Below are 12,718 nucleotides of genomic sequence, written 5' to 3'. Positions count from 1 at the left end.
GACATTCGAGATTCTCGAACCAGAGGGATGAATTTACCTCTTTGATCTTCGGAGCCTGGGTAGGTAGGTACCCAGGCACTCTTTTAGCCGTTGGTCGGACTTTGTCTTGCAACTGGCGGGAAACCTACTGCTTTCTAGCCCGGTCCAACAGCCAGTTCATTCTTCCATGGGAACTTCTTTATGTGGCAGCCACCCTAATGATTTTTATCTGGCTGTCCCACGCTCACTTTCAAATGGCCCAAAGGCTGGAGACTGCATTTGGAAAGTGAAAAAGAAAAATGCCTGCTGGAGATGGCAGCCTGATCATGTGGCTGACAGGCACCCAGCAATGCCTCCAAAATTACAAAGGAAACATCAAAAGAAGTGATAGAGTCTGTAGACTCACTGTTTGATGTACAGAGGTTGGATCCCGGATGAGGCCCCCAAAACTGATAACCGGAATGGTGAGCTGAGGTGTTTTTCCCGGGGTCGTGTCTTGAGATGCGGAAGAATGAGCTACTCAGACCAGAAGATTTAAGCAAAGTGTGGAAAATTTATATATTTGCTACAAGCCTGCTCTATGTCTACCTGTGTCATCACCTGATTGATTCCCTCAATTGTTTTTGCCCAGCAACGGACCTGAACTTTCCCTGTTTCTATGTGTTCTTTCTCTGTTCCTATGTTGAACTTTTTCTGTTTCTGTGTGTTTGTACATTTTGTTTACTGAAGGCCCTTCCTTGGGTTCCCATGTCTCCTGCTTTGAGTCCAGGAACATTTTATTATTTCTGCTTGGTTGGTTCCTGATTAGGCTTGCTCAAACTGCCATGTCTGCCCCTGCCTTTGTTTTCCTCTGGACCTCTGCCCTATCTGCCTGCATTTCAAGCTAACTCCTCTCACCAGGAGCATTTGGTTGTAGGCCCCCAAACGAAACAGCCATTTTTCCTGAGAGGAGCTAGCCACTCCCAGAAGCCACAGAGCAAGTAAAGAAACAAAACAGCTTGCCACACCCTGCATTTTGATCTTGTCAGAGGAAACAAAAGCAGAGGCCCAGCTTAAGGGTTTGAACAGTCTCAAGGAGCCCTCAGTGACTGGATTGAGGGAGGGGCCGTCCTCCCCACTCTGCTGGGAACCAGACTGATAGTTCCCCTCACGGGAGAACTGATAAAAACTCAAGGTTTCCAGCCGACCCCATGTTCTCCATACAGGATCTCTGACCAGCCAAGGGCAGAGTAATACTTTGGGCCATTCATAGAGGAGTAGCTCTGGGACAGGAAAACATACCCATCATATTCCCAGAAAGCTAAACAGCACCTCCCCTGCCTAAAGTTCTTTCACAATCAGACTTTTGAGTGATTAAGATTGACTGCTGGCTAGCGGGCAAAGGTGTGCAGAGGTGGAGTCTGGGGAATCGGGAAGTTTGCTGACCCAGGCCTGGGCCCCTTGCTGCTAACAAACCTACTTTAGAGGGCAGTTTATCCTTCCTGTTTGCAGCCAAGGCCTGTGGAGACAGACACAAGCAGTGGATTGGTGGATCACTTGGAGCTTTAAACAGATTGCTGAAAGTCAAAAGACAGTGCCTGATAGTGATTAGCACCTAAGTACCTAACAGGAATCCCAGAATTGGCAGACAAAACAGAAGAGTGGTATCCAAAGCAAGCTCCCAGGGGGCATTAAACTTGGCTGAAGCTAACACCTCTTCATTTTTTTTTCTTTCTCTCTTTTTTCCTTTTTTTTTTCTCTTTCCTTCCTTCTTTTCTCTTTTTAAATTTATCTTCTTTATCTGCTTTATTGGTTTGTTATTATTCTTATCTCTGTTGTTTCATTCATATATCTAATTTTCCTCTTCCTGTTTTCTACTCAATTTTTTTCTTTTTTTCATCAAATATTTTTTTCTCTTCTTTTTCTCCTGCTTCCTCATCCTTTTTCTTTTTCTTATTTTAGGCCTATCTGCTTTCTCCTGTATTTTCCTTTTCAAATTATTTTCCTATCTTTTCTCCTTTATTTTAAACCATTGTCCTTTCCCTAGTCCTTTGATTTTTTATTATTTTCTTAATTTCATCTATACATCTACATATTCTGCCCTACCACCCCTTTCTTACTATTTCTGGTTTGTGCTTTTTATGTCTGTTTGTTTTGTTTTGTTTTCTCACCGTATCATCCTTTATTTTTTTCAATCATTCTTGCTCTCTTTTCTCTTTCCTAACTCTCTCTTTTCTGGTGGTTGCTTTTGTTAGTGCTATAGGGGTCTTGTGTATGTTCTTGTTTTGTTTCTTCTGTTTCATGTTTTATATTGTTGTATTTTGTTCTGTGCGGTCAGCACCTCTACAGCACTTCCCATGATATGGTTGGGTGAGCCACATGGTCACCCAGTCTGAGAGAAGACTCCATCCACAAATGGGACAATAACATTCAAGACCCAACTATAACAGGAGAACCCAAATAACTCAAGTAAGGGTCTTTCCTAGAGCACCCAGCTCAGGCGATATAAGGAACTGCACCAGTGGGTCCCACAAAACACCTACTATATAAGACTACCCCCCAAAATCTGGGAGGCATGGCAGTTTGATCTAATATATAGAAACAAATACAAAGGGACAGCAAAAATGGGGAGACAACCCCGAATGAAAGAAAAGGAGGAATCGCCATAAAAGGAATTAAATGAAATGGAGGCTAGCAATTTTTCAGATAAAGAATACAGAATAATGCTAATAAGGGTGCTCGAACAATTCAGTGAGAACTACAAGCAACTTAATGTGAATTAGAAGGAAATTAATGAGAATATTAAGGGACTTAATGAGAGCTACACCAACTTGAAAGGAGAGGTTGAAAGAATAAATAAGAATCAATTGGGAATGAGGAACAACATAGCTGAAATAAAGAACACCCTGGAAGAATACAACAGTAGACTAGAAGAAGCTGAGGACCAAATAAGTGAATTAGAAGACAAGGTATACAAACATTCATTCAGATCAGCAAATGGAAAAAAAAATTAAAAACAGGAGAAGAATTTAATCGAGCTGTGGGACAACGTGAAACAAAACAACATTCGCATCATATGGGTGCCAGAAGGAGAAGAATCCAAGAAATGAATAGAGAACCTGTTTGGAGAAATAATGACAGAAAATTCCCCTAACATGTTGAAGGAAAAAGTCACTCAAGTTCAGGAAACAGAGAGATTCCCAGCCAAGATGAACCCTGAAAGACGTTAGACACATATGCATTAAAATAGCAAATATTAAAGACAAAGAAAGAATCTTAAAGGCTGCAAGAGAGAAACATAAATTACCTACAAGGGAGCTCCTATTAGACTGTCAGATAACTTCTCAATAGAAACACTTCAGGCTAGAAGGAAATGGCATGAAGTATACAAGGTAATGAAAAACAAAAGACAACCCAGGACTACTTTATCCAGCAAGGTATAATTCAAAATTGAAGGTGAAATAAAGAGATTTGCAGACAAAAAGGCTAAAGGACTATATTACCACCAAGCTAGCACAGCAAGAAATATTAAAGGGACAATTGTAAGAAATAGAAAGAGAAGAAGACAGGCGTGAAGAGTAAGAATGGAAATAAGTCTTTATTATCCTATCTAATAAAGACAGAATATGCAAATTGACCATAACTCTGTGACAAAGAAGGCACCCACGGCTAATGAGGAGGGAATATGCAAATTGATGTGACAAGGGGAGAGGCAGAAAGGCGGCTCCAGCCGGAGCGAAGGAGGTGCCGGCAGCCAGGGGAAGGAAGGCCTAGTTTTGCACGAATCTTCGTGCATCGGGCCTCTAGTCAATAATAATCCTATCTAATAATAGACAAATATTCAAATTGACCATACCTCCAACATGCCCACAAGCCACGCCCACCATCCAATCAGAGTGAGTATGCAGATTAACCCAAACCAAGATGGCTACAGCCACAGAGAGCAAAGTTTCCTAGGTAACAGAGGAAGCCAAGGTTTCTGCCAGCCATTGCAGGCCTAAGCCTCCACTCAAGCTACAAAGTTTCAATTATAGAAGGTAAACAAATTCAAACAAATGGCGGCAGAATGGAGCTTGAGAGAGCAGGCCAGGGTTGCCGCCGGCAACAGGGGAAGCAAAGCTTTCCGCACACCCTGGCTGGGCCCACCCGCTTAAGGCAACAAAGTTTCAATTATAACCCCAACAGAAATGGCTGCCGGCCTCGGAGGGAGCCCCAGGCTTGGCTCTTCTCCAGGCTACAAAGTTTCAATTGTAGAAGGAAAATAAATTCCAGATACCAGGGCCTCTGCTTGTGTTGCCAGGGGGTGTGGCCTGCCTGCAAACCACCACAGGCCCCTTGCTCAGGCCGCCCCACGCCCCAAGGGAACCCCACCCTGATCAGGGACACCCTTCAGGGCAAACCAGCTGGCCCCCACCCGTGCACCAGGCCTCTATCCTATCTAATAAGAGAGTACTATGCAGATTGATCATCACTGCAACACACAATATAGCTGCCCCCATGTGGACACAAGATGGCCACCACAAGATGGCCAGCAGGAGAGGGCAGTTGGTAGGCACCCGTCCTGCAAGGGAGGGCAGTTGGAGGTGATCAACCCTGCAGGAGAGGGCAGTTAGGGGTAACCAGGCCGGAAGAGGAGGGAAGTTGGGGGCAAACAGGCTGGCAGCAGAGTGGTTAGGGGGTGATCAGGCTGGCAGGCAGAAGCGGTTAGGGGCAATCAGGAAGGCAGGCAGGCAAGCAGTTGGGAGCCAGCAGTCCTGGATTGTGAGAGGGATGTCCGACTGCCCGTTTAGGCCCGATCCCAGGGATCGGGCCTAAACGGGCAGTCGGACATCCCTTGAAGGGTCCCAGATTGGAGAGGGTACAGGCTGGGCTGAGGGACAACCCCCCTCCATGCACGAATTTCGTGCACCGGGCCTCTAGTCTCTATAATAAAAAGCCAGGGTGTAACACCATTATGACTGAAGCTTGACCAGACCGGAAGTCAGTGCTGGGTTGCCGTGGCAACCCAGTGCTGACTGCTTCTGCTGCAGGCATGGTGCCCCAGCACTGACTGCTGAGGGGGCTGCGAATCAGGGCCAGAGAGAGGCCTGAAGAGAGAAGCAGGGACTGATCCGTTGTCTCTGTGGCAGCTTTTGACCAGCACTTGCCTCTCTTTCTCTCCCATTCTGGCCAGCAGCCACGCCTCCATTTCTCTCCAGGACTCCACCGGGGCTGCTGATCAGTCCCGCCTTTCTGATCAGGCCCCGTTGATAGGCCCAGAGATGCTGACTGGCATAGAAACTGACCCATCAGAACCAAACCTGGGGGCTTAGAGGTGTTTCTGTCCAGGGAGAGCAGTCGATCCCGAGGCTGGCTCCAGCAATGGCCTTCGCAAAGTTACAGAAAGTGTTCATCAGTGACAGCTTGGACCCCTTGCTGCCAGAAGATCCTGCAAGATGGAGGGCTGCAGGTGGTGGAGAAGCAAAACCTGAGCAAAGAGGAGCTGATAGCCAAGCTGCAGGACTGCGAAGGCCTTATTCTCTGCTCGGCCACCAAGGTGACCACAGATGTCATCAATGCAGCAGAGAAGCTCCAGGTGGTGGGCAGGGCCGACACTGGCGTGGATAACATGGATCTGGAGGCCGCCACGAGGAAGGGCATCCTGGTCATGAACACTCCCAATGGGAACAGTCTTAGTGCTGTGGAGCTCACCTGTGGGGTGATCATGTGTCTGGCCAGGCAGATTCCCCAGGCAATCGCTTTGATGAAGAATGGCAAATGGGACTGAAAGAAGTTCATGGGAACTGAGTTGAATGGAAAGACCCTGGGAATTCTTGGCCTGGGGAGGATCGGGAGAGAGGTGGCCGTCTGGATGCAGTCCTTCGGGATGAAGACTGTAGAGTACGACCCCATCATCTCACCAGAGGTCTCGACCTCCTTCAGCATTCAGCAGCTGCCCCTGGAGGAGATCTGGCCCTCTGTGACTTCATCACTGTGCATACCCCTCTCCTGCCCTCCACGACATGCCTGCTGAACGACAGCACCTTCGCCCTGTGCAAGAAGGGCATGTGCGTGGTGAACTGCGCCCGCAGAGGAATAGTGGACGAGGGTGCCCTGCTCCAGGCCCTGCAGTCGGGGCAGTGCACGGGCGCAGCGCTGGACGTGTTCACGGAGGAGCCGCCTCGGGACAGCGCCTTGATGGACCACAAGAACGTCATCAGCTGCCCCCACCTGTGCGCCAGCACCAAGGAGGCCCAGAGCTGCTGCGGGGAGGAGATCGCTGTCCAGTCCGTGGACATGGTGAAGGGGATATCCCTTGTGGGGGTCATGAATGCCCAGGCCCTTACCAGCGCCTTCTCTCCACACACCAAACCTTGATCGTTCTTGCAGATGCTCTGGGGACTCTGATGCGAGCCTGGGCAGGGTCCCCCAAAGGGACCATCCACATGGTAATGCAGGGCTTATCTGTGAAGAATGCCAGGAACTGCCTGAGTCCCGCAGTCATTGTCGGCCTCCTCAAAGACGCTTCTAATCATGCGGATGTGAACTTGGTTAACGCCAAGCTGCTGGTGAAGGAGGCCGGCCTCAATGTAACCACCTCCCATAACCCCACTGTGCCAGGAGAGCAAGTATGCGGGGAAGGCTTCCTGAGCATGGCCCTGGCAGGTGCCCTCTACCATGCTGTGGGCTTTGTCCAGGGCACCACACCTGTGCTGCAGGCACTCAATGGAGCTGCCTTCAGACCAGAAGTGCCTCTCCACAGGGGTCTGGTCCTGCTCCTGTTCCGGGCTCAGCCCTCCAACCATGCCATGCTATCTACCATGATTGGGCTCCTGGCAGAGGCAGGTGTGCAGCTGCTGTCCTACCAAACCTCGGTGGTGTCCAATGGGGAGACCTGGCATGTTATGGGCATCTCCTCCCTGCTGCCCAGCCTGGACACCTGGAAGCAGCATGTGACCAAGGCCTTTCAGTTTCATTTCCGACCTTGGGGCTCACCAGGACTAGCCTTGGGGGCTTTGTGATCAACATTGACAGGTCACATTCCCAGGCTGACACCACTTATGTGGTCTGACCCCTGTAATAACCACTTAATAAACAGCCCATTCTCCCCCCCCCAAACACACCCAAGAAAAGAACCAAATCTCGGTCAACTGTGTGGAGCCAATGGCTGCCTAGGAGGATGAGCTTTTGACGCTGACTGGCATAGAAACCAACCAATCAGAACCAAATTGGCCGGCAGGGGAGGCCCGTTTGGGGAAAGATCAGGCCGGCAGGGGAGGGCAGTTGGGGGCAACCAGGCTGGCAGGGGAGGGCACTTGGCAAGATCAGGCCGGCAGGGGAGGGCAGTTGGGAGCAAGATCAGGCCGGCAGGGGAGGGCAGTTAGGGGCAATCAGGCAGGCAGGCAGAGGCAGTTAGGGGCGATCAGGCAGGCAGGCAGAGGCAGTTAGGGGCGATCAGGCAGGCAGGCAGATGCAGTTAGGGGTGATCAGGTAGGTAGGCAGGTAAGCGGTTAGGAGCCAGCGGTCCCAGATTGTGGGATCGGGCCTAAACTGGCAGTCGGATATCCCCCAAGGGGTCCCCAATTGGAGAAGGTGCAGGTTGGGCTGAGGAACCCCTATTTCTGTGCATGAATTTCATGCACCAGGCCACTAGTCTTAAATATAAATGGCTTAAATACTCCAATCAAAGGTTATAGGGTACCTGAGTGGATAAAAAAATGACCCACATATATACTGTCTACAGAGACCAACCTCAGAATAAAGGACTCACACAGACTGAAATTGAAAGGATGGAAAAAACTATTCCAGGCAAATGGAAATGGAAAAGAAAGCTGGGGTAGCAATACTCATTTAACCAAATAGACTTCAACATAAAGTCCATAACAAGAGATAATGAAGGCTATTTCATAATAGTAAAGGAATCAATACAACAAGAGGATATAACTCTGGTAAACATATGTATCCAATATAGGAGCATCCAAATACATAAAAAAAACTTCTGGAGGATATCAAGGGAGAGATCGACAGCAATCCTATCTAATAAAGAGGGAATATGCTAGTTGACATCACTCCGTCACAAAGATGGCTGCACCCACAGCTGAGGCCAAATTTCCATAAGGAGCCTTAACAAGCAATCAGCAGGGACCTGAGGCTACATCCTCCCCCGCCCCCATGGGGCTTGACAGGGGACCTCAGGCTGTGTCCCCTACCCAGCAGGGCTTGACACGGGACCTCAAGGTGCACTTCCTGTCCTGCTGCTGGGCTAGGGGACCTCAGGCTGCTACCCCAACCCTGGCACCAGACCTGGGGACCTCAGACTGCACCCCCTGCCCGGCGGGGCTTGGCAGGGGACCCCAGGCCACTCCTCCCACCCCAGCACCGGGCCAGGGGACCTGAGGCTGCACCCCACTGTCTGGCTGGGCTTGACAGTGACCTCAGGCTGTGCCCCCCACCCAGTGGGACTTGACGGGGGACCTCAAGGTACACCCCCAGTGCTGGGTTGGGGGAACTCAGGCCGCGCCCCCACCCGGCAGGACTTGACAGGGGACCTGAGGCTATGCCTCTCTGCTGGTGGGGCTTGATGGGGGACCTGAGGCTGCGGCCCCCTCCCGGTGCTGGGCCGGGGACCTGAGGCTGCGCCTCTTCCACCCCCCCCCCCCCGCCTGACGGGGCTTGACAGGGGACCTCAGGCCATGCCCCCCACCCAGCGGGGCTTGACAGGTGATCTCAGGCTGTGTCCCCCACCTGGCGGGGCTTGATGGAGGACCTCAAGGCACACCCTCTGCCCTGGTCTGGGTGACCTCAGGCCATTTCCCCATCCTGGCACTGGGCCAGGGGACCTGAGGCTATGCCCTCTGCCCAGCAGGGCTTGACAAGGGTGGGACTGGCTGAGTCTGGATCTAGCCCAATTGCGGGGGGAGGGGGGGGGGCGGGCGGCCGGGTCTGGGTCTCACGTGATTTTGAGGTGCATGTGGGTGGGTGGGGACTTGACTCTGGGTCCCATGGTGAGCCCCAGACTGTGACAGGAGGACGGTTTTCATATACATTTTACTAATTTTCTTTCATCTCTGACACTTCTATTATAGAGAAAGGGCAAATAGCAATATTAAATTTTTTCCTCTAATTAATTCTCTTTTAATGTGCATGAATTTCGTGCACCGGGTCACTAGTACTGTCATAGTAGGGGACTTTAATACCCTATGGATATCACTGGATTGATCTTCTAGACAAAAAATTAACAAGGAAACAGCAATCCTAAACAATACACTAGATCAAATGGAATTGACATTTTCAGAGCTTTTCACCCCAAAGCTAAAGAATATATGTTCTTCTCAAGTGCACATGGGACATTTTCAAAGATAGACCACATGTTAGGACACAGGCCAAATCTCTACAAGTTCAAAAAGATTGAAATCATATCAAGCATCATCTCAGATCACAATGGCATGAAATGAGAAATTAATTGTAATAAAAACATTCAAAAACTCTCAAACACAAGGAGGCTAAACAGCATGGTATTAAACAATAAATGGGTTACCAAAGAGATCAAAGAGGAAATAAAAAACATCCCGGAAACAAATGAAAATGAACACACTACAACCCAAACTCTGTGGCACAAGTGAAAGCCATCCTGAGAGGGAAGTTCATAGCACTACAGGCCTATCTAAAACAAAACAAAACAAAACAAAGCAAAACAAAACAAAACAAAAACAAGAAAAACTTTTAATTAATAAGGTATCTAATCCTACAACTTAAAAAAATAGAGAACAATAAGGAAAACCCAGAGTAAGTAGAAGGAAGGAAATAATAAAAATCAGACTGGGAATAAATGACATAGAGACTAAAAAAATATATATTTTTTATATAAATATAAAAGATCAATAAAACCAAGAGCTGGTTCTTTCAAAAGGTAAACAAGATTGATGAACCTCTACACAGACTCATCAAGAAACAAAGAGAGAGGACTCAAACAAAATCAGAAACAAAAGAGGTGAAGTAACAACAGACCCCACAGAAATACAAAAGATCATAAAAAGTACTATGAATGACTATATTGCAATAAATTAGGCAACCTGGGCGAAATGGACATATTCCTAGAAAAATACAATCTTCCAAGACTCAAATCAGGAAGAAGCAGAAAACCTGAATAGGCTGATAACTACTGATGAAATTCAAGCCGTAATAAAACTTCCAGCAAACAAAAGCCCTGGTCCGGAAGGCTTCACAGGGGATGTTTACCAAACATTTAAAGAACTAGCACCTATCTGCCTCAAACTCTTCCAGAAAATTCAAGAGGAAGGAACACTTCCAACCTCTTTCTATGAGGCCAGCATAACCCTAATTCCAAAACCAGATAGACACTGCAAAGAAAATTACAGGCCAATATCCCTGATAAGCATAGATGCTAAAATCTTCAACAAAATGTTAGCAAATCTGATCCAGCAATATATTAGAAGGATTATACACCATGACCAATTGCAGTTTATTCTGAGGATGCAAGGCTAGTACAATATTTGCAAATCAATAAATGTGATATATCACATAAACAAATTGAAAGGCAAAAATCACATGATCAGATCAATAGATGCATAAAAAGCATTCGACAAAAAATGACACCCATTTTTGATAAAAACTCAGCAAAGTGGGAAGAGAGGGAGTATATATCAACATGATAAAGGCCAGATATGACAAATCTGTAGCAAACATCATAATCAATGGGCAAAAACTAAAACCATTTCCACTAAGAACAGGAACAAGACAGGGATGCCTGCTTTCACCACTCTTATTCAACATTAGAGGCCCAGTGCATGAATTTGTGCACCAGTGGGGTCCTTTGGCCTGGCTTGTGGGATTGGGCCGAAACCAGCTCTCCAGCAGCCCCTGAGGGGTCCTGGATTGCAAGAGGGTGCAGGCCTGGCTGAGGGACCCCACCAGTGCACAATCAGGGCTGGGGAGGGACGTGGGAGGTTGGCCAGCTGGGGAGGGACCACGGGAGAGCTTCAGGGCATGTTTGGCCTGTCTTGCTCAGTCCCGATCGGCCAGACCCCAAAAGCAAGCTAACCTACCAGTCGTAGTATCTGCCCCTTGGTGGTCAGTGCACGTCATAGCGACTGGTTGACCAGTCTACTGTCTGCCCCCTGGTGGTCAGTGCGCATCATAGCAAGTGGTTGAGCGGCCTTAGCATATCATTAGCATACTAGAAGCCCGGTGCACGAAATTCGTGCACAGCGGGGCGTTGTCCCTCAGCCCAGCCTGTACCCTCTCCAATCTGGGACTCCTGGAGGGATGTCTGACATCCCTCTCACAATCCAGGACTGCTGGCTCCCAACTGCTTGCCTGCCTGCCTTCCTGATTGCCCCTAGCCGCTTCTGCCTGCCAGCCTGATCACCCCCTAACCACTCCGCTGCCAGCCTGGTTGATGCTTAACTGCTTCCCTGCCAGCCTGTTTGCCCCCAACTTCCTTCCTCTGCCAGCCTGGTCACCCCTAACTGCCCTCTCCTGTAGGGTTGATCACCTCCAACTGCCCTCCCTTGCAAACCTGGTCCCTCTCAACTGCCCTCCCTTGCAGGCCTGGTCCCTCACAACTGCCCTCCCTTGCAGGCCAGGTGCCTCCCAACTGCCCTCTCCTGCTGGCCATCTTGTGGTGGCCATCTTGTGTCCACATGGGGGCAGGATCTTTGACCACATGGGGGCAGCTATATTGTGTGTTGCAGTCATGACCAATCTGTATATTACTCTTTTATTAGATAGGATTGAAGCCTGGTGCACGGGTGGGGGCCAGCTGGTTTGCCCTGAAGGGTGTCACAGATAAGGGTGGGGTTCCCTTGGGGCATGGAGCGGCCTGAGCGAGGGGCCTGTGGTGGTTTGCAGGCCGGCCACGCCCCCTGGCAACGCAAGCGGAGGCCCTGGTATCTGGAATTTATTTTCCTTCTACAATTGAAACTTTGTAGCCTGGAGCGGAGCCAAGCCTGCTGCTCCCTCTGGGGTGGCAGCCATCTCTGTGGCAGTTAATTCACCTTCTACAATTGAAACTTTGTAGCCTTAAGCGGTTGAGCCCGGCCAGGGTGTGCAGAAAGCTTTGCTTCCCCTGTTGCCGCCAGCAACCTGGCCTGCTCTCTCAAGCTCCATTCTGCCACCATTTGTTTGAATTTGTTTACCTTCTATAATTGAAACTTTGTAGCTTGAGTGGAGGCTTAGGCCTGCAACGGCTATGGAAAGCTTGGCTTCCTCTGTTACCTGGGAAACCTTGCTCTCTGTGGCTGTAGCCATCTTGGATTGGGGGTTAATTTGCATATTCGTCCTGATTGGCTGGTGGGCGTGGCTTGACTGCCCCCTGGTGGTCAGTGCACATCATAGCAAGTGGTTGAGCGGCCTTATGTAGCGGAGTGATGGTTAATTTGCATATTACCATTTTATTAGAGAGGATTATGCTTTGATTGGTTGAATAGCCAACCGGACAACTGGACACTTAGCATATTAGGCTTTTATGATATAGGATAGTACTGGAAGTTTTAGGCATAGCAATCAGACAAGAAGAAATAAAAGGCATCCAAATGGGAAAGGAGGAAGTAAAACTATCATTATTCACAAGTTACATGATATGGTAACTAAAAAATACTAAAGACTCCATAAAAAAACTATTAGATTTAATAAATGAATTTGGCAAGGTAGTAGGATACAAAATTAACACCTAGAAATCATTGGCATTTTTACATACCAATAATGAACTCTCAGAAAGAGAAGCTAAAAATCCCATTTACCATTGCAACAAAAAAATTAA

At 48.5% G+C, this 12,718-nt stretch overlaps 1 protein-coding gene and 1 pseudogene across 2 annotated transcripts in view; both read left to right on the top strand.

The window, feature by feature from the left end:
- RNF17 (ring finger protein 17) overlaps positions 1 to 12,718 on the top strand; it is a gene marked incomplete at its 5' end in the record, with an annotated part of 170,164 nt that overhangs the window by 17,117 nt on the left and 140,329 nt on the right. The gene's annotated exons all lie outside the window — the stretch shown is intronic.
- On the top strand, positions 5,320 to 6,959 carry LOC307102002 (D-3-phosphoglycerate dehydrogenase-like; annotated as a pseudogene). Its single transcript has one exon. The product of its transcript is annotated as a D-3-phosphoglycerate dehydrogenase-like (transcript).

Source organism: Cnephaeus nilssonii (assembly GCF_951640355.1).
Source record: "Cnephaeus nilssonii genome assembly, chromosome: 6".
Lineage (NCBI taxonomy): Eukaryota > Metazoa > Chordata > Mammalia > Chiroptera > Vespertilionidae > Cnephaeus > Cnephaeus nilssonii.
Note: the sequence above shows the minus strand (reverse complement) of the source record. Positions and strands in the feature narration are given on the sequence as shown.